We start from the raw sequence: 24,788 nt of genomic DNA, 5'->3' as shown, positions 1-24,788 counted from the left end.
CGACAAATCAAATTCAGTAGTTTAAAACCAAAAAGTCCAAAGAGTCCCAAATATTACAAACTCTCAAAATAAATACTAGAACATAAATACAACCATAATTTACAAAGTTTAATCAATTTATGGTCATATGGTCACCATAGAGTATCTGCCGTACTGATCCGCCTAAGTCTGTGGATTACCTAACAAAACAGACAAACAAATGTGAGTTTACGTAAACTCAGTGTGTAACCTATTAGAATTAAGCATGCAACATACAACATCATATATACAATCTGAAATAGTTACAGACTCATATTCAGATTTAGATGCAGATGCAGATATCAGATTCAGATATGCAAAAATCCTACCCTCATCCTCTATACACCAACTCCGACCATCAGACCACACCATGTAGGATTGAAAACACCCACCCATCCCTACATACCACATCATGCCATTAAGGCACATATCAGATAATATGCAGCCAAACTGCCAAAATATAGGCCTTTAACGCCCAACAAAATACTTCATTTCCTCCATACATATAAATTTCACCCCAATAACAGATATAAAAATCGAATATAGAATAGCAGAATAAACATGCTTATACACATATATCAAAATAATCAGACATGGATAGTATTATCATACTCAGAATAGAATTTTAGTCTAATAGATCCATAGTTTTAGGGTTTGGTTAGCCATTACTGACCCCACAGTAGGCCCACAGTCGATCAGAGTGACCCGTGCGACCTTAGGGAAAATTTTAGAGTTTTTGGCCCATATGTCCGTGTGGCCCTCACGGCTTGGCCCAAGATCTACACGCCCATGTGGCCCATGCCCAACTGGGCCATGTCTATGTGGCCCACACAGCCGTATGTACCGCACGGCCATACTTTTGTCGACCACACGATCGTGTCTCATACACGGCCATCTACACGGGTGACCACATGCCCGTGTGGTGTCGACAGATTCATTTTTCGGCTATTGCCAAAGCCTTATTTTTCTCCATTTTAAATACACATCTAGTACCGATTTGATGCGAAATCACACTCGAGTCTTCCAGAACCTACAACCGACATTTCAAAAGTTTGAATTTAGTAACACTAACGAAACTCAACTGTGATTCTTTCACAACCAAAACCTTACAACATTAGTCAACGAACGTGAATACTTACCGATAACGAACAGAAACCCCGAACACTTAAACCACTATAGGAGCCCCAGCCGAAACTTGTCCTTCACCTAAATTGAGAGTAACAAAAAAAACTCTCTTGTTAAATACTTAGTTGAAACAACATTAAGATTCTAACAATAAACAACTTATAGAACGAGTGAAATCAAATGTTGTACAAAAGGAGACGAATTGAAAAAGAAATCAAAAAGAAGAAGGAGAGGAAAAGGAAAATTTTCGACTGAGGGGAAAAGAGAAACTGATGTAAAATATTCTCTAGATTTAGGAGAAATAATATATTTTTTTTAAAAATAAAAACAAAATCGCCATTAATTCACATCCTAACCACCCACTACTCAAAATTTTAATAAAACCGAAATTCTATCACATAGTTGAGCAAAAATAATACCCATGCTCGCGTAGGGATTTGAACACAAGAGCTCCAACACACTAACTCCTTACCATTCGAACCAGATTTAACACCCCAAAATTCTTATTTTTTGTTTCTGTTAAAATGTGGCACAATTGTGTATCTGTTTCAATTGTTAAGTGCTCAGTGTATGTGTGGGAGGTCCCAAGTTGAAGCCTTATCTTAGGTGAATTTTTGTCTTTTTCTGAATGAAGCATTAACCTTGCTCAAAGGGTTTAAGTTTAATTGTTTGTAGGTTTATAACAGAATGTGCCTACTGGTTTGGTGGTTAAGATGTGTGTAGGTGTGTTGGAGGTCTGGAGCTCGAATCCCTGCTTAAGCATAGGTGTTATTTTTTCGCGGTGATGGACAAGAATTTTGGCTGAGTGGGGATTCTGGAGTGGTTGTAGGTTAGTGGGATTAGGGGGAGTAAATTTAGGGATTGTGGAGACAGTTAAAGGATTTGTGTATCATTAGTTTTATTTTTTTCAAAAGAATTCGGTTTGCTTTCCCCAATTTTTGATGTATCTTTTCTCCATTTTCCTTTTTGCTGAACTTTGACTCTTCTACATCCTTTCTTTTGATTTCTTCCTCCAATTCATCTTATTTCGGTCCAATGTTGGCTATGCTCGGTTGGTAAATTGGTAGGTAAGATGGTTATGCCTCTTTTGAAGGGGGAAAATTTTTTCTTTTATTCGTTTGAGAATTTTTTAACTCTCCGTTAATGTCAAATTTTTAATTTGCCAGTAGTGAATCATGGAAGTTGTGACTCTCCTCTTATGGATTCATAGTTAAGGATTGCCAAAATTTGGAGGTAAGTGATGACGGGTCGGTATATCTCGTTTGGCTTCATAGTTACGGTTTAGTTGCATGTTAAATCTAAATTTGGGCTTTGGTTTATTGGTTGTTAGGTTCTAGAGTGCTTGGGATTGTGATTGCTACGAAATCGTATCAGGTGTGTTCCTGGATCGCAGAAAGATAGGAATCAGTGAAAGTCGAAAAACCCCATTATGGATGCCACACGGGCGTATGGTCGTCAGTGTGATAGGACGTGTGCAACAACATAGTCGTGTGGTCAATGAAAACATGGTTGTGCGCAGCACACGGTCTTGTGGTGGCTGAGGTGTAGCCGTGTTGACCATACGAGCTAAACCAAATTAGACCGTATGGGCCACACGGGTAGTCCTCACAGACGTGTAAGAATTTGGGCCAGCCCATGTGATCCACACGGGCTAAGGCCAATCTGGGCTTGTGGGCCATACGGACAAGCCACATGGGCTTGTGGGCCTATTTAGATAAAATGTCTCTTAGGGTTGCACGGGTCGTCCAAGTCGACTGTGAATCTACTGTAAGATCGGTAAGCGATACTTGGACCCTAAATCGTGTGACCTGAATATATAATGTATGTGTTGAGCATGTTAAATTTATGCATGTTGGCTAATTCGTATGTATGACTGATAACTGAATTTTAGCGTGTAAGCATGTATTTTTGTATGTCTGCATTGAGCATGTTTAGTTGCATCTGCATTGGGGTGGGGTGATTGATTATTGGAGGAAGTGTACTGAAAGGCTTTCATGCCTATTATTTGGCAGCTCGGCTGCAATATTACTGATATGTGCCGCATTCGGTACGACTTGGTGTGTAGGGCTAGGTGGGTGTTTTAAAACTCACATGGTGTGTAGAGGTTGGTGGGTAGGATATTGACTTCTGTTACTGAATGCATACTATATCTGAGGTGGGCTAATGCCTTAATTTATATCTGAAACTGTATCTGAATCTGTAATGGGATTAGGCCCTAGAATGCATTTGACTGATAACTGTTGTCTGACTGTATGCATGTCTTCTGTGGGGATTACAAACTGAGTTTACGTAAACTCACCCATTCTATTTTTCTGTACAGGTAACCCCAGATTTAGACGGATCAGTGCGGCGGAGGACTCAACGGTGACCACATATCTATTGAACTACTTAAATTTTATTATGGTTTCTATTTCCTATTTTTGATGTAATTTGGGACTTTTGGACTGTTTGCCTTTATTTTGGATTTAATTGTTTTCTTGGAATTTTAAACTGCAAAACTCAATGAAAACTAGGTTTAATTAAAAAACATTTTTCCTAAGTGCGAACGATTTTCTTTAAATATCACGGTTTTAAAAGCTTCCGTTACATAATATGTTTTTAAACGAATAAAATTAATAAGAAAATAATTTTGAAATTGACAAGAGATAAATTGAAACTAATAAATGGAAACGGTTTTAACTTGACAAATTCGATTTCAAATCTCATTCCATGTGACATCGCCAGATTCGGCCATAATGTTTAGGCCGGGTTTAGGGTGTTACATTTAGTGTTATCAAAGTTGGGTTGCAAAACTTGGTTGTGGATTTTGGGTTTTAAATTTTGGTTTTTAAGAACTGATTTTCAAATGATTTGAAATGATTTGGCTGAGAATGTGGTACACCGAGTCTCCAGCGCTGATCCTATGAGTATTCTGATAAAATGTTATGATATTATAGATAGTTTGTTCTGAAAACACTCTAGTTAGAGTATACTGAAACTGCAGTGAAACTGAAAACTAAAAATTGATAGAGAATATACTTGCGAAAAACAAACTCTGAATTTATCATACTACTTCACATAAAACATCTACTAATAAATATTGAAATTGTAACTGATTCATAAAATTTGTAATATAGATAAATTTGAATAGACATGAGCATACGAGGTATCCATGGACGTGGTACTAGAGGCCGAGGTAGAGGCCATAGGGGGCTCGAGCTGAGTCCTCTTCTTTGGGTAGCATATCGAACCTAGATACGACTAAGACGCTAGTGTCACATTCTATTGAAACTGGGTCTCAATATTGCATGGCTGGGGATGATGCATTATCCTAGGCTATGTTAAAGATACTAGAGAGGGTCGATGGGCCCAACGCTGGATTTGAGGGTAGAGGGTCAGTTACGGACCGACTCCGGTCCAATGGAGCTGAACTTTTTAGGGGTGTCACTGGAGTCGCCCCCAATGTGGCTAAGTATTGGATAGAGCCTACTGAGAGGATAATGGATGATTTAGACTGTACCACTGAGTAGAAATTAAAGGGTGCAGTCTCATTACTTCGCGATGAGGCCTATCAGTAGTGGCTGACTGTTAAGGAGGGCACTCTGCCCAATTGTTTATCTTGGGACTTCTTTAAGTCTGCCTTCTAAGGGAAGTATGTGGTAGCAAGTTACATCGATGCTCGGAGGTGTGAGTGTCTGAATCTCACTCAAGGAAACCAATCAGTGGCTGAGTATGAGGCCAAGTTTCTGAGACTAAGCCGCTATGTGCTAGGTATAGTGGCATTTGAATATAAGAAATGTGTCTATTTTGAGGACGGTCTTAGGGATAATCCGAGGGTACTAATAGCTCCATAGAGGGAGCGAGAGTTCTCCGTTCTGATAGAAAAAGCGAAGATCATCGAGGAGGTTAAGCGCGCTGAGCGCCAAAACAGAGGACGTGAGAGGGGTAAGAACAAGAGGGATTCAGAGCCCTAGAGTTTAGTACTTAGGCCTAAGAAAAAGGCTAGGACTGATGGGCCGGTTAGAGTTGGGCCCCTTATTGCTCCTACTAGATTATGATCGTGTGGAGATTATGGTAGACGCCATCAGGGTAAATATTGGAGGAGAACTGGGGCGTGTTTGAGGTGTGGGTCATTAGAGCACAACATTCGAGAGTGTCCATTAATGGCCAATCAGGTGTAAGCTCTGGGTTCTAGTACTGCGTAGCTGCAAATGGTAGTTCAGTAGACACCGAGGGGCTGTGGTCAGGCTAGGGGTGGTAACAATATGGGCCGTGGAGAGAGAACACCTGGTAGAGGTTCTAGTCAGACTGAGGCAAGGTAGCCTGCTCTTGTTTATACTACTCATCATCGAGAGGACAGAGATGCTCTAGACCTCATTACCGGTACGTTTTTAATTTATGATGTACCTTATTTTGCTTTGATAGACATAGGCTTCATGCATTCTTATATAGCTAGCACTGTGTCTGAAAACTTGGGGATTTTGGTTGAGAGTACTTTTAGTGAGGTGACTGTACTGAGTCCACTGGGGCAATTAGTTTAGGTTAGCAAACTGTATAGAGATGTTCCGCTAGACATTCAAGGGTCGGTATTTCTGGCTAATTTGATGGAGCTTTCGTTTGGGGAGTTCGACCTGATTTTGGGTTGGACTGGTTGGTCAAGCATCGTGTTAGTCTGAACTGTGTGACTAAGAGGGTCATCTTGAGAACTGAGGAGGGTATTAAGGTAGTCATGGTTGGAGAACGTCAAAATTATTTGGCTAATGTGATCTCTGCACTGGAGGCTGAGAAACTGGTTTGTAAGGGAGGTGAGTCGTTCTTGGCCTATATTAGCGTTTTCGTTTCTAGAGACTCTATTGTAAAGGACATCAGAACTGTAAGGAAATTTCCAGACATCTTTCCTGAGGAGCCACTGGGTTTACCTATGAACCGAAAAGTGTAATTTGGGATTGAGCTTCTTTTTGGTATAGCTCCGGTGTCTATTGCCCCCTATCGAATGGCATCGAAGGAGCTTTTGGAGCTTAAGGCTCAACTTCAAGAGTTGTTAGACCGTGGCTTCACCCGTTTGCGTGTGTCTCTGTGGGGAGCACCCGTTCTGTTTGTTAAGAAAAAGGATGGGACAATGAGGATGTTGATAGACTATCGGCAATTGAACAAGCTGACCATTAAGAATAAGTATCCACTTCTGAGGATCAACAACTTATTTGATCAGTTTCGAAGGGCTTCTGTGTTCTCTAAGATTGATATCTATTTAGGGTTTCATCAGTTGAGGGTTAAGGAGGTAGATATGCATAAGTTTAGGACTCGTTATAGACACTACGAGTTTCTAGTTATGCCTTTCGGGTTGACAAATGCATCAGCTGCATTTATGGATCTGATGAGCCGAGTGTTTCAGCCCTATCTTGATCAGTTCGTCGTGGTTTTCATCGATGTTATACTGGTGTATTCTAATACTGAGGATGACCATGATGAACATCTTAGGGTAGTGTTTCAAACTTTGAAAGAGAAATAGCTCTACGCTAAATTCAGTAAGTGTGATTTCTAGGTTCGTGAAGTCACTTTTCTAAGGCACGTGGTTTCTGCTGAGGGGATTCGTGGTGACCCTCAAAAGATTAAGGTTTTGTTGCATTGGAAACAGCCTAAGAATGTGTCGGAGATCTGCAGTTTTCTGGGTTTGACGGGTTATTATCGTCAGTTTGTTGAGGGATTCTCACTAATTGCAGCGCTCTTAACTAAGCTACTACGAAAGGATGTTTCATTTGTCTGGATTGATGTGCAGCAGGAGAGCTTCGAGAAGCTCAAGACTATTCTGGCTGAGGCTCCTGTTCTGGTCAGCCTGAACCTAGAAAGGAGTTTGTGGTTTACAGTATCGCATCGCATGTGGGTTTGTGTTGTATTCTGATACATGATGGTAAGGTTGTGGCATATGCATTTTGTCAGCTCAAGATACATGAGGCAAACTATCCGACGCATGATTTGGAATTGGGCGCCATAGTATTTGCTTTGAAAATCTGGAGGCATTATCCGTACGGTGAGAGTTGTATTATCTACACTGATCACAAAAGTCTCAAGTACCTTCTAACTCAGAAAGAGTTGAATATTAGGCAGTGTAAATGAATTGAGCTGCTTAAGGACTATGATTGTACTATTGAGTACTGTCCTGGTAAGGCCAATGTGGTGGCCGATGCATTGAGCTGTAGGACGATGACTGATCTGAGAGCGATGGTCACTCGACTTAGTTTGTTCGACGATGGAGGTTTGTTGGCTGAGTTACAGGTTAAACCGACTTGAATAAAATAGATTCGGGATAGGCATTAGAGGATGAATCGTCGGGTCTCTGGTTCTGTCAGGTTAAGAGTGGCAGCACTACAGACTTTGGGCTGAATAATGATAGGGTACTCTGTTTTCATGGTCAGATTTATGTACCGAGTGATACTGATTTGAGGCAGCCTATTCTGAGAGGCGCATAGTAGCCCTTATGCTATGCATCTAGGTGGGAATAAGATGTACTGAGATCTTCAAGAACTGTACTGGTGGCTGGGATTGAAATGAAAGGCTACTGATTTTGTGGCACGATGTTTGACTTGCCAGCAGGTTAAGGCTGAGCATCAGTTACCTTCAGGTTTGCTGCAGCCGGTTAAGATTCCGCTATGGAAGTGGGAGTGAGTAATGATGTACTTCGCTAGTGGGTTGCCTTTAACGCCCACAAAGAAGGATTATGTTTGGGTCATCGTGGATCAATTGACCAAGTCTGCGCACTTCATTTCAGTTAGGACCAACTATTCTCTTCAAAAGTTGGCGAAGCTCTATATTTTTGAGATAGTGAGACTGCATGGGGTACCGGTCTCAATCATTTCTGATAGGGATCCTCCCTTCACGTCTCAGTTCTGGAAAAAGTTACATGAGGCTTTGGGTTTGAGATTGGACTTCAGTACTGCATTTCATCCTCAAACCAATGGTCAATTTGAGAGGGTGGTTCAGATATTGAAGGATATGTTGAGGAGTTGTGTTATCAATTTTTGAGGTAGTTGGGAGGATTATATGCCACTAGCGGAATTTGCCTATAATAACAGTTTCCAGTTGAGTAATCAGATGGCACCTTACGAGGCTCTGTATGGTTGTAAGTGTCATACTCCTTTATATTGGACTGAGTTGAGCAAACGTCGAGTTTTGCATCTTGAGTTGGTTTCTGAGACTGAGAATAAGGTTCGACTGATTCAGTATCGTCTGAAGGCTGCTTCGAATAGACGGAAGTCTTATGCAGATCTGAAGAGGCGTGATATTGAGTATTCTTTATAGGATTTCATTTTTCTCAAGGTTTCTCCATGAAAGAAAGTTCTGAGATTCGGTCGCAAGGGCAAGTTGAGCCCTAGGTTCATTGGGGCATATCAGATTATGAAATAAGTGGGGTCAGTCGCTTATCAGTTGGAGTTACCTCCAGAGCTAGACGATATTCATAATGTATTCCACATCTCGATGTTGAGGCGTTACTGCTCTGATCCTACTCATATTGTCCCTATTGAGGAAATTGAGGCTAGGCCAGATTTGACCTTCGAGGAGGAGCTGATTCATAGCACTGAGGAAATTGAGGAAATTGATGTAAAGGTTCTTCGGAAGAAGTCTATCCAATTAGTGAAGGTGTTGCGGCAGAATCATAGCACTGAGGAGGCCACGTAGGAGCCTGAGGATGCGTAGCGTCAGTAGTATCCTTATCTATTCTGATCAAGTAAATTTCAAGGCCAAAATTTTCTTTTAGAAGGTAGCGTTGTAATGCCCCAAAATGCTTATTTTTGTTCCTGTTAAAATGTGACAAAATTGTGTATCTGTTTCAATAGTTAAGTGTTCTGGGTATGTGTGGGAGGTCCCAAGTTCAAGTTTTATCTTGTGTGAATTTCTGTCTTTTTCTAAATAAGCCTTAACCTTGCTCAAAGGGTTTAAGTTTAATTGTTAGTAGGTTTATAACAGAATGGGCTTGTTGGTCTGGTGGTTAAGATGTGTGTAGGTGTGTTGGGGGTCTAGAGTTAGAATACCTGCTTGAGCATAGGTGTTATTTTTGCGCGTTGATGGACAAGAATTTTGGCTGAGTGGGGATTCTGGAGTGGTTGTAGGTTAGTGGGATTAAGGGGAGTAAATTTAAGCATTGTGGAGATATTTAAGGGATTAGTGTATCATTAGTTTTACTTTTGTTTTTTTTTTGAAAAAAATTGGTTTGCTTTCCCTAATTTTTGACGTATCTTTCCTTCCTTTTCCTTTTTGCTGAATTTTGACTCTTCCACATCCTTTCTTTCAATTTATTCCTCCAATTCGTATTCTTTCGGTCCAATGTTGGCTATGTTCGGTTGGTAAGTTAGTAGGTAAGAGGGTTATGCCTCTTTTGAAGGGGAAAAGTTTTTCTTTTGTTCGTTTGAGAAGTTTTTAACTCTCCGTTAATTTTGAATTTTTAATTTGGTAGCAGTGAATCGTGGAAGTCATGACCCTCTTCTTATGGATTCGTAGTTAGGGATTGCCGAAATTTGGAGGTAAGTGATGAGGGTTTGGTATATCTCATTTGGTTTCATAGTTACAGTTTAGTATCATGTTAAATCTAAATTTAGGCTTTGGTTTATCGGTTTTTAGACTCTGGAGTGCTCGGGATTGCTATTGCTATGAAATCGTATTAGGTGTGTACCCCGAACATAGAAAAACGGGATTCAGAGAAAGCTGAAAACCCCCACACGGACCATGGCCAATCTAGGCATGTGGGCCACACGGGCAAGCTAAATGGGCATATGGGCCCATTTAGATAAAATGTCTCCTAGGGTTACACGGGTCACCCAAGTCGACTGTGAACCTACTATAGGGTCGGTAAGCGATACTTGGACCCTAGATTGTGTAACCTGAATATATAATGTATGTGTTGAGCATATTAAATTTATGCATGTTGACTGATCCGTATGTATGACTGATAACTGAATTTTAGTGTGTAAGCATGTATTTCTGTATGTCTGCATTGAGCATGTTTAGTTGCATCTGTATTGGGGTGGGTGATTGATTATTGGAGGAAGTGTACTGAAAGGCTTTCATGCCTATTATCTGGCAGGTCAGCTGCAATATTACTAATATGCGCCGCATTCGGTACAACTTGGTGTGTAGGGCTGGGTGGGTGTTTTAAACCCCACATGATGTGTAGGGATGGTCGGAGATGGTGTGTAGAGGTTGGTGGGTAGGATACTGACTTTTTTTACTGAATGCATACTGTATCTAAGGTGGGCTAAGGCCTTAATTTATATCTGAAACTGTATCTGAATCTGTAATGGGCTTTGGCCCCAAACTGCATTTGACTGATAACTGTTGTCTGACTGTATTCATGTCTTCTGTGGGGATTACACACTGAGTTTACATAAACTCACCCCTTTTGTTTTATCTGTATAGGTAATCCTCAGATTTAGACGGATCAGTGAGGCAGAGGACTCAACGGTGACCACATGTCTGTTAAACTACTTAAATTTTATTATGGTTTCTATTTCCTATTTTTGATGTAATTTGGGACTTTTGGGCTGTTTGCCTTTATTTTGGATTTAACTGTTTTCATGGGCTTTTAAACTCCAAAACTCAACGAAAACTACGTTTAATTAAAAACAACGTTTTTTTCCTAAACGCGAATGATTTTCTTTAAATATCACGGTTTTAAAAGCTTCCCTTATATAATATGTTTTTAAACGAATTAAATTAACGAGAAAATAATTTTAAAATTGACGAGAGATAAATTGAAGCTAATAAACATAAACGTTTTAACTTGACAAATTCGATTTCAAATCCCATTCCATGTGACATCGCCAGATTCGGCCATAACGTCTAGGCCGGGTTTGGGGTGTTATACCAATAGGCTCATTCTAATATGAATTAACAGAAATTTAAATATAAGCTCACCGAACAATGATAAGGCTTGGATCCAAAAATAACAAAATTTGCCAAAGATGAGGCTTGAACCCAAAACCTCTCAAACACCCCCAGAACACTTAACCACTAAAGCAGATACATAATTGTGTCAGATTTCACAGAAGCAGAAATAAATTATTTAGGGTGTTACACTTACCCTCCTCAACCTCATCACTTTTCATAATAGCTTCTAGCTTCGACTTCTTTTCAAGCTTGACCAATCCTTCCACATTTCTAGCAATGATTGTGTGGATTTGCTCCCTTAGGTTAGTTTTAGTGTTGCTAGGTAAGCTCCCTTGTGGTCTTTTTGAAATAAGTTTGGAAAGTTATCCAATTTGATTTTCTAGTCCATGAATCAATGTTTGTTAATTTTTCAGTGTTGTTTTAGTGTTTTGAAATTTAGTTTTTGACACCGAAATAAATTTAATTAACATTTCCTCAAGTTTCAGTTTCTTCTATTACTGATAAGGCTGTTCAAAACCTAGAATGGGTTGTGACCTTTGATCTCCTTAACCACCCCAAGAGAAATTTGGACGGTTCCTCCAACTTGTATTATAAGTATTGCTATAGGGGTTATTTTAAGGTTTAGAATTATTACCCAGAAAGTTGACTTGCTCATACTCCATGTTAGGCTTGAATGTTAAATATTTTGGATTAATCATCTTCGCTCCCTTTGCATCGCATTGCATCACCGAATTTACCTGCTTAGAAAAATTCAAACCATCAAATTTTCTATTTAGTGCTTCCACTTGGCTTGCCAACATAGCAACTACATATCTATATTTAAAACATCAGATGCTTTCATCGATTTTGTTCTTATGACTTGTTACTGATAGTTATTCAGTGTTATTTCTTCAATAAACTCTTGAGCTTCCTCGGGTGTTTTATTATTCAGTGTTCCACCAGCTGCTGCATCAACTAATTGCCTAGTTAAGGGATTCAAACCATTGTAGAATGTTTGAACTTGTAACCACAAAGGTAATCTATGATAAGAGCACCTTCTCAAAAGATCTTTAAATCTCTCCCATGCATCATATAATGTCTCCATATCAATTGAACAAAGGAAGAGATGCCCTTTTTCAACTTAGTTGTTTTGGCTAGTGGGAAGTACTTCAACAGAAGCTTTCCAGTCATTTGATCCCAAGTTGTGATAGAACCTCGTGGAAGTGAATTCAACTACTGTTTTGCCTTACTCCTCAAAGAAAATGGGAATAACTATAAATGTATGGCATCGTCAGTAATGCCATTGATCTTGAAAGTGTCACAAATCTCTAGAAAGTTAGCCAAATGAGTATTCGAATCTTCATCTTGCAAACCATCAAACTAAACATACTGTTGTACCATCTGAATTGTGTTCAGCTTCAGCTTAAAATTGTTTGCATTAATGGTGGGTCTCACAATACTCTATTCAACCTCAATTAGTGTGGGCTTAGTATAATCATACATAGTCTGCGGGGCAGGATGTGCTGGAGGTAGCTGATTATTTTGATTATCACCCATCTCCACAGTAATATCCTTTTCCTCTTGATCGTCTACTATATTCTGTTGACTTTGTCTTGCTTCTTTAACCTCTCTACAATTTATGTTAGCAGTTTTTTCAATCTTATTGTCCAAAAGTAATGGACCAATGGGTTTCCTCTAGTCATAAACCAAAAGGACCTACCAGAAGCAAACAAACGAAAAATTAGAATATAAAAATTAAATTAAAAACAAAAATATTAAAATAAAAATTAAAAATGGCTAAATTAATAGAAATAAAGTTTTCCTAATATTTTATCCCCCAGTAATGACACAAAAAACTTAATGTCTACGAGACCAACTAAAAATTCGACAAAGGAAAGTGTACCTATCAATTAATAGTATAGCTACGATGAGCACATATATCATTCCCACGAAGACTAAAAGTAAAACTAAAATTAACTAACAATTACCGTCTTTCTATTATTTAACCGATGAATTGGAGTAATTGATTAAAACTAAAATTAACTAAATTAATTAACTAGAGAACACAACAAAGAACAAAGAAAGAAAACAAACGATTAACAACCAAGAAGCGAAAAAATACCTAGGAAGAATGTGAGACCTTATACCCGACCTAGTTGTTGGATCCAAATATAAAATGTCACATTTCGTTGCCGAAGCAACTCACTTTTTCATTTTTTTTAAAAGGAAACGTAGTGGTAAAATTATTTTATAAAAATTTCGGCAGCATTCTACCTATTTTACATAAAAACCTTAGAAAATTTAGATTTTCACAAAATATTCACATTCAAATTATCTCTTAAATCAATTCTCAGCACTACGATTTCTCAAAACATATCAATAAACTAGATTTCTATGCTTTACTATTTTATCAAAACATTAGTTATAAAATACTAGCTAAGAAAACATAATGAAAATATTTAAATTCAATTTATGACATAATATTATATATTTATAAGCCTAGGTACATGCCATTTACATAAACTATAAAGTAAACTCTTCACCAACATTATTTGAGTTGAACTTTAGTTCTTCGGATACTGCTAGAACGATCTAAAGAATCTAACTACCTGTGCACGGAAAAATAGACAAACCGTACGCTGTGCAATTTTTATGCTCAATGGTGCTAATGTCATATAAACCATTACATAAGTATTGGACACAAATTATAAATATCATTAATAACATCACAATAAAAGAAAATTCTAATATCAATAAACTTTAATATTTTGATATTGACAAATCAAATAAAGAAAATAAGTTTTTTAATTAAATTTAAAATCGCGGAATTAATTTAATTTGCACAATATGGAAATTCAAATAAATTCAAGTTTTGTTTTTGCTTTTTTTCAATTTAGACCCCATACTAAAGTTTAGACTCATAATCAGCTACACGAATCTGCCACCCCGAGTTGTTCGGCAACGATGGTTATCAGAGAAGTCCACGACCCTCTGGGAATTGAGGCTACCCACGACCCTCTGGGAATTGGGGCTAACAGTAATAACAACTGACCGACTTGGCCTTTTTTCCCTTGACCCTCTGGGAATTGGAGAGATATAAATTCTCTGACATAAAGACTCTATGGCATGCCAACTATATCTGATTTAGCCTAACTTAGTGAAACGGGGTAAAAATCAAATTTCATGATCCATTTCAATTCTGTTTCATATTCAAATCACATATCGCCTAATGTAAAATAGGCTTCCAATTTGAAACATATTAAATATTTTCTTGCTCAATCATCTAAAATCAAAATACTCAAATCCAAATCTAACCATGAATTCGCTAATTTAGTCTTATGAAAAATATAGTAATCATCTCGAAACATAATTTTATAAATATTAACTAAATTATTCAAGCTCATCTAAAACTCATAAAAATAAAATAAAATAAAATAAATACAACTAGTTATATTAAATTAAATATTCTAAAGATTTATGTAATGAAAATAAGATATTACAACAAACCAAAGTTGTAATCGCTTTACTCCTTTTCTTCGCCTTTCTCCTTCAAGATGTTCGATTCGTTTTTAGCTATAATAGGAGCAATCCAATACAAAACAACATCATTTATCCATTCTAAAACAAAAACTAATAAAAAAAACATAAATATGCATGATTATTCATATTGAAAACTTAAGTTTTCTAGTTTGAAATTCACATATCTTTCGACTCGATGATCTATTTTCAATTCCGTTTTCACCAGAGTTCTCACTGCTTTACAAGCTATCATTTAGCACCAAAATTACACAAAGTGGCCAATGTTCTCTACTTCCCCTTTAACATGGCCAAATATACCAAATAAAATTTTCGTCTATTTTTGTTTCTTTTTCACACTTCTAACAATGTAGAACTCATCTTCTAATAATTTCCTATCCAAAAATATATCTATTTCACTTAAGTTTTCTAAGCTTCTATCAATGTCTTTTAATGACAACTTCCAAAATACTTGATAAAAAAAAAACTATTGGTATATATATGTAAAGCAAGCTTCAAAGATTCAAAATCTAAAAAAATTTGAAGAAAAACCATACCTTACACTTGAATTTGAAGGAAAATGATGGAAGAAATTGTTTTCTTTCTTCCCCCTTTATTTTGACGTGAAAAAGAAAGAAAGATGAGAAAGATAAAATCTCTCTTTTTTTTATGTATTATAATATTAATTAATAAAATATTATTACTTAATAAAAAAAATCACTTAAAAGCCATCATGAAATAGAGGTGTGCATGGGCCGACCTACCCGGCCAGGCCCGAAGGCTTGCTCAAAAAATGGGAGGGTTCTGGTAAAAATATAGGCCCGAAATATGGGTTTGGGCAAAAAAAGAGGCCCGTTTAGAAAACGGGCCAGGCTCGAGTAAAACTTTTTTGGCCCGGGCCGGCCCGAATTATATACTAAATATATATATTTTTTATTTTTAGTCATATTTACATTTTATTTTTAATTTTAATATAATTATTTTTTATTATATTTTCAATTTGTGTATTGTTTTAAGAATTGTTTTAATATTTTTTTTATTTGTTTCTTATTTTAATATTTGTTTTAAATGTATTTGATGATTTATTATATTTTAAAATTTTTTATTTAATGAAATAAGTTAAAAAAATTTAATATGGGTCGAGCCGGGCCGGGCCGGGCTCGGGCTTAATAATTTCATTTCAGGCCGGGCTTGGATAAATTTTTAGGCCCATATTTTAGGCCGGGCCGGGCCTGGGCCTAGAAAATGGGCCTAAATTTTTGTATAGGTCTGGCTCGAACCTGGCCCGGCCCGGCCCATGCACACCTCTATCATGAAACCATTGATTTTTTTAAATAATGGAAAAATTACCATTAAGTCCTTTCCATCAAAATAAAAATAGGATAATTGCAATTTAGTCTCTATACTTTTCTAACTTATTCAATTTAATCACTGAACTCGATACCGGATTTTTAACTTAACCACATACTCCTAATAATAATCCTCTGTGTTTTCATATCTGACGGTTTTTTCTAAAAACAATCACAATTTCTTATACTACTATTTATTTATAGATCACTTATTCAAGGACTTCTACCATAAATATTCTTCTTCTCTTCTTTTTTTTAAAAGTGGGGATGTTACAAAGAATCCACCTAAATTTCATCTGTCATTATTAATCTGAATTAAATAATTTCTTCACTTAGTATCTTGATCCGAAAAAATTCCTAAATTATGCTAATATCTCTTTTCAAGATTAAGAGCAACTGACTCTAAGTTGATTAATTGAAATTTATTTCTAATTAAAACCCCTATTATCGCATTAACTCGATCTATGGATCCCCCTATTATATTTGACTCTAATCCGGTTGATTTATGTCATCCTATTTTTAGGATTGCATGCAACTCCTCTCAATCACGCTAGATCTAATCTTAAATAAGGTTTATTTCTCCTCTAATTTAATCACATCAAACATGGGTTAATAGTCTAAAAATATTAAACCAAGAATTAAGAACATATAATTGAGAACAAGATTCAAAGTATTTATTATGTAAAACATAAATCAGAAGACAAAATCCATTCTAGGGTTCATCTCTCAGGTATTTAGAAAATTATTTCATAGTTGCAATTAAAAACATCTCAAAGACAATATAACCACAAGAAATAAAGAAACTCATAATAAACTTCAAAGAAATCAAAAGGAGATCTTTAATCTTGATGGAAATCTGCTTCAGATTCAGCTTCAATGTTTTCTTGAATATTCTATGACTGCTTGCTCTCCTAGTCTTATATTTGTTATATATAGGTTTTAGAATACCCGAAGAATCTAAAAATTATGTTTTTTTCTTCGCGTGTTTGGAGTGCGATTCACAAAATCCATACGGTCTGGCACATGGCTTTGTGTCCAGCCCGTGTGGCTCATGAAACTTGCTCTGATTTTCCAATTTTCACTCAGTTTTCACTCATTTTGCTCCCAAATGCTCTAGAAATATGAATTTAAAGTATTAGGAGCATAAAATTCACCATTTTAAATAAAAAAAATTATCCAAAAACATATTAAGAGTGAGACTAAAAATATATTACTTTTGGCATTTATCAATTTCTTTTTAATAACTAAAATTGTTTATTTGTTAGAAAAAAATGCTAAAACAATATAATATGGTTGCAGTTGTAAGTGTTAGAAATATAAGTAACGACCCAAAATTTATGGGTATCGAAAATTTACATTTTTGGGTCATAATTTCCGCAAAATGAATTCGTAAATATTTATTAGAAATATTTACGAAGCTAGTAGTGTAGTTAATTAGACTTTGGTTAAGTGAATTAGCTTGGATTAAAGCTAATTTAGTGAAAGGACTAGATTGAATATAGGGTAAAAGTTTAATGATAAACTATAGAAAATCCAAGGACTAAATTAGTAAATAAGCCTGATCTGACAAGTTTGTGGTATGTATAAATACATGTGTATTATTTTAATTGGTACAAATGTATGAATATATATGAATTTACTTAATATTTAAGAAATAATAATTATAATTTAAAATAATAATAATGATATAATATAATAGTATATAATAAATAAAAGAAATAAAAACATAAAGAAAAAGGAAAAAGAAGGGCATGAGTAGCAGGGAAAGAAACAAGAAAAAAGGGAAAGAAAAAGAAAAGGAAAATTTAGGGTTTTGGAATTTCAAGCTTAATTGCCAACGTAGCACCAGAAACGTCATCGAAAAAGGGAAAGGAGAAAGTGAACGAGGATATCGAATAAAGCCAAGAATTTCGGTTTATATTTCTATAAATTATGCTTAATGTTTTAATTCAATGTAATTGATATTTTTAATAGTTAGAATGTATAATGAATGATATGATGGAAACAGTTACTGTTTCTGTATTATAATGATATGATTTGAATACCTTATTAATAGTATCGGGCTAGTCGGATATAATTGGCATGCCATAGGATTGGAAGTGTTCAGGGATATTCTGACTGTGTGTCGATGATACACTATATGTGTCGATGAGACACTATATGTGTCGACTACTGTGATTGTTCCGGATTCGTTTGAAAGAAGTACTCCTTACCTAACTGTGATTGTTACTATTACTGTTACCTTTATAGTGTATCCGCCTTCGGTCGAAGAAACACTGTACATTATCCCCGGTGTGTTGGTTGGATCTGTATATCCGTTCAGGTCCGAGTCATGTTAATAGGGGCAAATAAAAGTATTGAAGACTGATTGTTATCGTTTATGTGACTAAAAATGATATACGATGTTGAAAGACATTGAATGATATGAAAAAGGATACAAATTGATTGTAAGAGATGAAACTATTAAGATTATGAAGTAAAAAGTTTAAGTTACAATGTATATACATAGTTTATTATTTGTTTAAGTATTAGTTTATAGAAATACCACTGAGTGTATTACTCAGCATACGGTATGTTTCTGTGCACAGGACTAGGTACAAAAGAAAGCTAAGGACTTAGCATCCAAGCCAATCCCGGACTTAAAGCGGTGAATACTTTTCTTTTGGTAAAATGGCATGTACCTAGGTTGTTAAGGTGTTATTTTGTACATGATAGTGAATAATCATGAAAGTTGTTGAAGCATGGTATGAAATATGCATATTTTGGAAGTTAAACTTATATGAGTTTGGCTAGTATGATAATGTAGTATAATTTCGATATGAATTGCGGTACATAATCCTTAAGAGGTATTAAAGTGAATGAATGAATATTTACTAAGTTTGAATGGCATAATGGATGATATTTGATTTAAGAACTATTAGTAAATGTTTGGGTATGAATTAGATAGGGGTGTTCAATCGGTTAACCGAACCGAAATAACATTAACTGAATTAACCGACCCTTTAAAATTTTTAACCGTTAACCGAACCGAAATTTTTTCAAAAAAATTAATCGAACCGAAATTTTTTCAGTTAATTTGGTCGGTTAACCGAATTAGCCGAAAATTATATATATTTTTTATTTTTGGTTAAAATAAGTATAAAATTAACCAAATTAACCGAATTAATTGAATTAACCAAATTATTTGTATAAAATTATATGTTTTTTATTTTTATTTTTATTTATTAAATTATTTGTAATTTTTATGATTAGGTTGAGTTGGGTACTTGGGTTAATATATATTAGATTGGGTATTTGGGTTTATGTTGAATTGGGTTTGAATAAATAGTGGGCTATTTATATATTATAAATTTATTTATTAATATTTTCGGTTAAACTGAAAATATTCAGTTAACCGACCGGTTTTGAACCAAATTAACCGTTAACCGAAAACTCAAAAAAATTATTAACCGACCCCCGATCGAATTAATTCGGTTAACCAACCGATTAACCTAATTCGGTCGATTAACCGAATTTTTTCGATTTTACTTGAATTTTGCACACCTCTAGAATTAGATGTGTTTAGCATGTGAAAATAGCTTAAAAATGGTCAAAAGTCATGTTTTCACACGGCCAAGTCACATGGGCGTGTGCTCAGGCCGTGTGGCTCTCTGTATATGTCACACGGGTTGTTCCCACGGCCGTGTGTGCAAATCAGATCTGCCCACGGCCTGGCCCCACGACCATGTCCTAGGCCACACGGGCGTGTGCCCCTATCTTCAATGAAAAATTTCCAAAGTTGCCATTTTAGTCCCGAATTACTTCTAAAGTATGTATTGGGCCCCATAGGCCCATATTAGGGACTTTATGGTGAAATTTGAAAGGTTTTGAATTGGAATGCAAATCTGTGACTCAGTTTTGTATAAATGTTAGTGTATAAGTCTAGTAATGCCTTGTAACCATATTCCGGTGACGGTTTGGGATTAGGGGGTGTTACATTTAGTGGTATCAGAGCTACTCAGGTTTAGTCGATTCTAGGACTAAATCGATCTCGAAATTGAGTCTAAAGGTACATGCCATTATTATATTAACTTTTAGTCGGGATTGGATGCTGATATATATATACTGATAAATTAACTCTGTTTTATAGTGAGTAAAAGATGTCTGATGAAAGTATCGAGGGTACCGATCAAGAAATGTACAGTAGAGATGAATCACGTGATGTATATGAATCTGAATCTGCAACCCCAAGTGTAAACCCGGTAGGTAACCAACCACTGAATATTGGAATGGATAATACATAAATATTTAGAATGATTGCCGAAGCTCTTTAAAGAGCGGTAGGAAGTATGCCTGCTACTATTTCTACCCTGCTTCCCGACGAGCTCCTATTAAGGAACTGTGAAAGTATGGAGCTATAGAATTTCTGGGATCAAAGGGAACTGATTCAACAACAGCTGAAAATTGGTTAGAGACTACCAAGAGAATTTTGAAGCAATTAAAATGCACACCACAGGAAAGTTTAGTATGTGTTGTTTCTCTGTTATAAGAAGAGGCTTACATATGGTGGGAATCAGTGATTCAGAATATACCAGAAGAACAGGTAAACTGGGAATTCTTTCAACAGAAATTTCAGAAGAGTCATTTTGGAGAGACATATATGGAAGACCGGAAATAGGAGTTTTTGATGCTGAAACAGAGAGATATGTCCGTAGTGGATTATGAATGGGAATTTCTAAGATTGAGCAGATATGCAATTGAATTTGTACCAACTGAAATTGACAGATGCAAGCAATTTCTAAGAGGATTGCGAGATGAATTCCAACTACAATTAATGCCTCTACGGATTACAGAGTTTGCAAATTTAGTAGAAAGAGCTAAAATGATTGAGCAAGTACTGGGGAAGAGTAAAAGGTCTAAAAGTGTCCGTTCAGCTGGAAAACATCCTAGAATTGCTAGTTCAAGTTTGCAATTCAAACAATCGAGAGAATCTCGTGGTAGTCGAAGATTCAGTTTAAGATTAGAAAGAGGAGACAGAAGTCAAAAGAGACAAACTACTGTATCTGCTGGCAGTATCAAAAGCCCAGCTCAGAACGTTGAAATTCCAGAATGTGAATATTGTGGAAACAAACATAGGGAACAATGTAGAAAGTTAACCGGGGGTTGGTTCCGTTGTGGATCCACTGATCATTTTGTAAAGGACTGTCCAAAGATTGGTAAGGCAGCACCAATGGCATTACAAAGATCTGAATCTATTTCCAGAGGTCGAGGTTCAGGCTGAAGTGGTTCAGTTGCTAGAGGTGGAACTAAAAAAGCTAGTGAAAATACTACACAATAATCTAAAGTAAGATCTCCGGCCCGAGCATATGTTATAAGAGCTCGAGACGAGGGGGATGCTCATGATGTAGTGACAGGTATATTCTTATTACATTCAGAACCTATTTATGTTTTAATAGATCCAGGATCGTCACATTCCTATGTTAATACAAAACTGGTTGAGACGGGAAATTTAAAACCTGAATTGTCTAGAGTAACGATATAAGTGTCTAGTCCATTGGGGCAAACTATGTTAGTGAATCAGATATGTCGAAGATGTCCATTAATGATTCAAGAGAAAATCTTTTCTGTTGATCTGTTGATTATGCCATTTGGCAGTTTTGATATTATACTGGGCATGGATTGGCTATCAGAACATGGAGTAATTTTGGATTGTTATAAAAAGAAATTGACTGTTTAGAATGAAAGTGGTGATCAGATTGAAGTAAATGGTATACGGACTAGTGGGACTGTTCGTGTTATTTTAGCAATTAAAGCTAGTAAGCTTCTTTATCAAGGATGTGCTGCTTTCTTAGCATATGTTATTAATTTCGATTCAGTTGAGAGTCAATGCAGTAAAATCTGAACTGTATATGAATTCTTGATGTGTTTCCTGAAGAATTGCCTAGATTACATCTTGATCAAGAAGTTGAATTTGCGATTGAAGTATACCCGGGTACAGATCCAGTGTCAATACCTCCATATCGAATGTCACCTACTGAGTTGAAGGAGCTGAATGTACAACTGCAAGACTTGTTGGACCGAGGGTTTATACGACCTAGTACGTCACCATGGAGAGCTCCAGTGTTATTTGTTAAAAAGAAAGATGGTTTGATGTGGTTCTGTATTGATTATCGACAATTATATAAGGTGACTATTAAGAACAAATACCAGTTACCTCGCATTGATGATTTATTTGATCAATTAAAAGGAGCTTCTGTGTTTTCAAAATTTGATTTGAGGTTGGGATATTATCAGTTGAAGGTAAAGGAGAGTGATGGACCGAAGATGACATTCCGAACACGGCATTATGAATTTTTGGTGATGCCATTTGGGTTAACAAATACTCCAGCTACTTTTATGGATCTTATGAATCAGATTTTCCAACCGTACTTGGATCAGTTTGTAGTAGTTTTTATTGATGATATTTTAGTATATTCGAAGTCTGAAATTGAACATGAACAGCATCTTCGAATTATTTTGAAAATATTGCGAGAGAAGCAATTATATGGGAAATTGAGTAAGTGTGAGTTTTGGTTAACAGAGGTTGTATTCCTTGGTCATGTAGTATCAACAGATGGGATAAGAGTAGATCCAAAGAAGATTGAAGCATACTTCAGTAGGAAAGTTCCTAGAAATGTGTCAGAGGTACGTAGTTTCCTTGGTTTGGCAGGATATTATCGAAGGTTTGTGAATGGATTCTCAAAAATAGCTTTACCAATGACAAAGTTACTGCAAAAGAATGTTTCGTTTGTTTGGTGAGCAGTGTCAGAAAAGCTTTGATATGTTGAAGTAAATGTTGACAGAGGCACCAGTATTGACTTTACTGGAGTCGAGAAAAGATTTTGTTGTGTACAGCGATGCTTCTTTAAATGGTCTCGGGTGTGTATTGATGCAAAATGGAAAGGTAATTGCTTATGCTTCACAATAATTGAAACCGCATGAACGCAATTATCCGACACGTGATCTAGAATTAGCAACAATGATATTTAACTTGAAATTTGAAGACATTACTTATACGGTCGAAAGTGTTATATTTAAATTGATCATAAAAGTCTCAAGTATCTTCTATCATAGAAAGAATTGAATTTGAGACAGCGTCGGTGGATAGGACTTCTAAAAGATTATGATTGTGTTATTGACTATCATCTGGGTAAAGCTAATGTGGTAGTAGAAGTATTAAGTAGAAAGGCTACAATTGAATTGAGAGAAATGTTTGCACAGCTCAGTATTGTTGATGGCGGAAGTCTTTTGGCTGAATTGAGAGTAAAACTGATAATGTTTGATCAAATCAGAACAGCACAGTTAGAAGATGAAAAGTTAATGAAGAAAAAAGAGATGGTGCAGAATTATATGATAGAAAATTTTAGCATTGATGAGCATGATTGTTTGAGATATCAGAATCGACTTTGTATTCTAACTACTTCAGATTGAAAGAGTTAATACTTCGAGAAGCACATGACAGTTCTTTTGCATTACATCCCGGAGGAACGAAGATGTACCGTGATCTACAGGAACTATATTGGTGGCCAAGTATGAAAAGAGATATAGTGGAATATTTGGAATATGTGGCTAAATGTTAAACATGTCAGCGAGTTAAAGCTGAACATCAAGTTCCGACAGGGTTGCTTCAGCCTATTAATATTCTGAATGGAAAAGGGACCGAATAACAATGGATTTTGTAACTGGGTTGCCACTGTCTACGAGTAAAAAGAATACTATCTGGGTAATCGTTGACCGACTTACGAAATCGGCTGATTTTATAGCCGTCAGAACTCACTGGTCACTACAGAAACTTGCGGAGGTGTATATTAGAGAAATTGTAAGATTACATGGTATTCTTGTATCAATAATTTATGACTGGGATCCACGGTTTACATCAAGGTTTTGGAAACAGTTGCATGAGTCTTTCGGTACTTGACTTCATTTTAGTACAGCTTTGTATCCACAGACTGATGGACAGTCCGAACGAGTCATTCAGATTTTAGAAGACATGCTCCGAGCTTGTATCATTGATTTTGAATCAGGTTGTGAATGTTATTTACCATTAGCTGAGTTTGTATATAACAATAATTTCCAATCAAGTATTCAAATGGCACCGTATGAAGCTTTGTATGTCAGAGATGCCGATCACCAGTGTGTTGGACGGAATTGAATGAAAGAAAAGTGGTTGGTCCAGAGTTAATTCAAGAAACGGAAAACATTGTTAGAAAGATTCGAGAATGATTGAAAGAAGCTTTCGATAGGCAGAAATTGTACGCAGATTTGAAACGAAGGGACATTGAGTACTCAATTGGAGACAAAGTATTTCTTAAAGTCTCTCCTTGGAAGAAAATTTTGAGATTCAGTCAAAACGGTAAATTGAGTCCACGATACATTAGACCGTATGAGATAAAGAATTGGACCAGTGGCATATCGTTTAGCTCTACCTCCTGATTTAGAGAAGATTCATGATGTTTTCCATGTTTCTATGTTAAGAAGATACCGATCAGATCCATCTCATGTGATTTCAATTGAAGATATAGAGATTCGACCTGATTTGTCATATGAAGAAGAACCGGTTAAGATACTAGCTCATGAGGTAAAGAAATTACGCAATAAATGAGTTCCCTTGGTAAAAGTGTTGTGGAGAAGTCATAATATTGAAGAAGCAACATGGGAACCGGAAGATACAATGAGATCACAGTACCCCCATCTCTTTTCAAGTAAATTTCGAGGACAAAATTTATTAAGGGGGAAGAAATGTAACGACCTAAAATCTACGGGTATCGAAAATTTAAATTTTCGGGTCATAATTTTCGCAAAATAAATTCGTAAATATTTATTAGAAATATTTACGAAGCTAGTAGTGTAGTTAATTAGACTTTGGTTAAGTGAATTAGCTAGAATTAAAGCTAATTTAGTGAAAGGACTAGATTGAATATAGGG

At 36.2% G+C, this 24,788-nt stretch overlaps 1 non-coding gene across 1 annotated transcript; it reads left to right on the top strand.

Moving 5' to 3' along the window:
* The first annotated feature begins 12,017 nt into the window (after nucleotides 1-12,017).
* LOC121206853 (small nucleolar RNA R71) lies at nucleotides 12,018-12,123 on the top strand. Its single transcript, XR_005902025.1, has one exon. It is a non-coding gene; the product is annotated as a small nucleolar RNA R71 (small nucleolar RNA).
* Nucleotides 12,124-24,788: the final 12,665 nt, after the last annotated feature.

The sequence above is a fragment of the Gossypium hirsutum genome, chromosome A09 (assembly GCF_007990345.1).
Source record: "Gossypium hirsutum isolate 1008001.06 chromosome A09, Gossypium_hirsutum_v2.1, whole genome shotgun sequence".
NCBI classification, from domain to species: domain Eukaryota; kingdom Viridiplantae; phylum Streptophyta; class Magnoliopsida; order Malvales; family Malvaceae; genus Gossypium; species Gossypium hirsutum.
The sequence above is the reverse complement of the archived record's forward strand: the minus strand, read 5'-3'. Positions and strand labels throughout refer to the sequence as shown.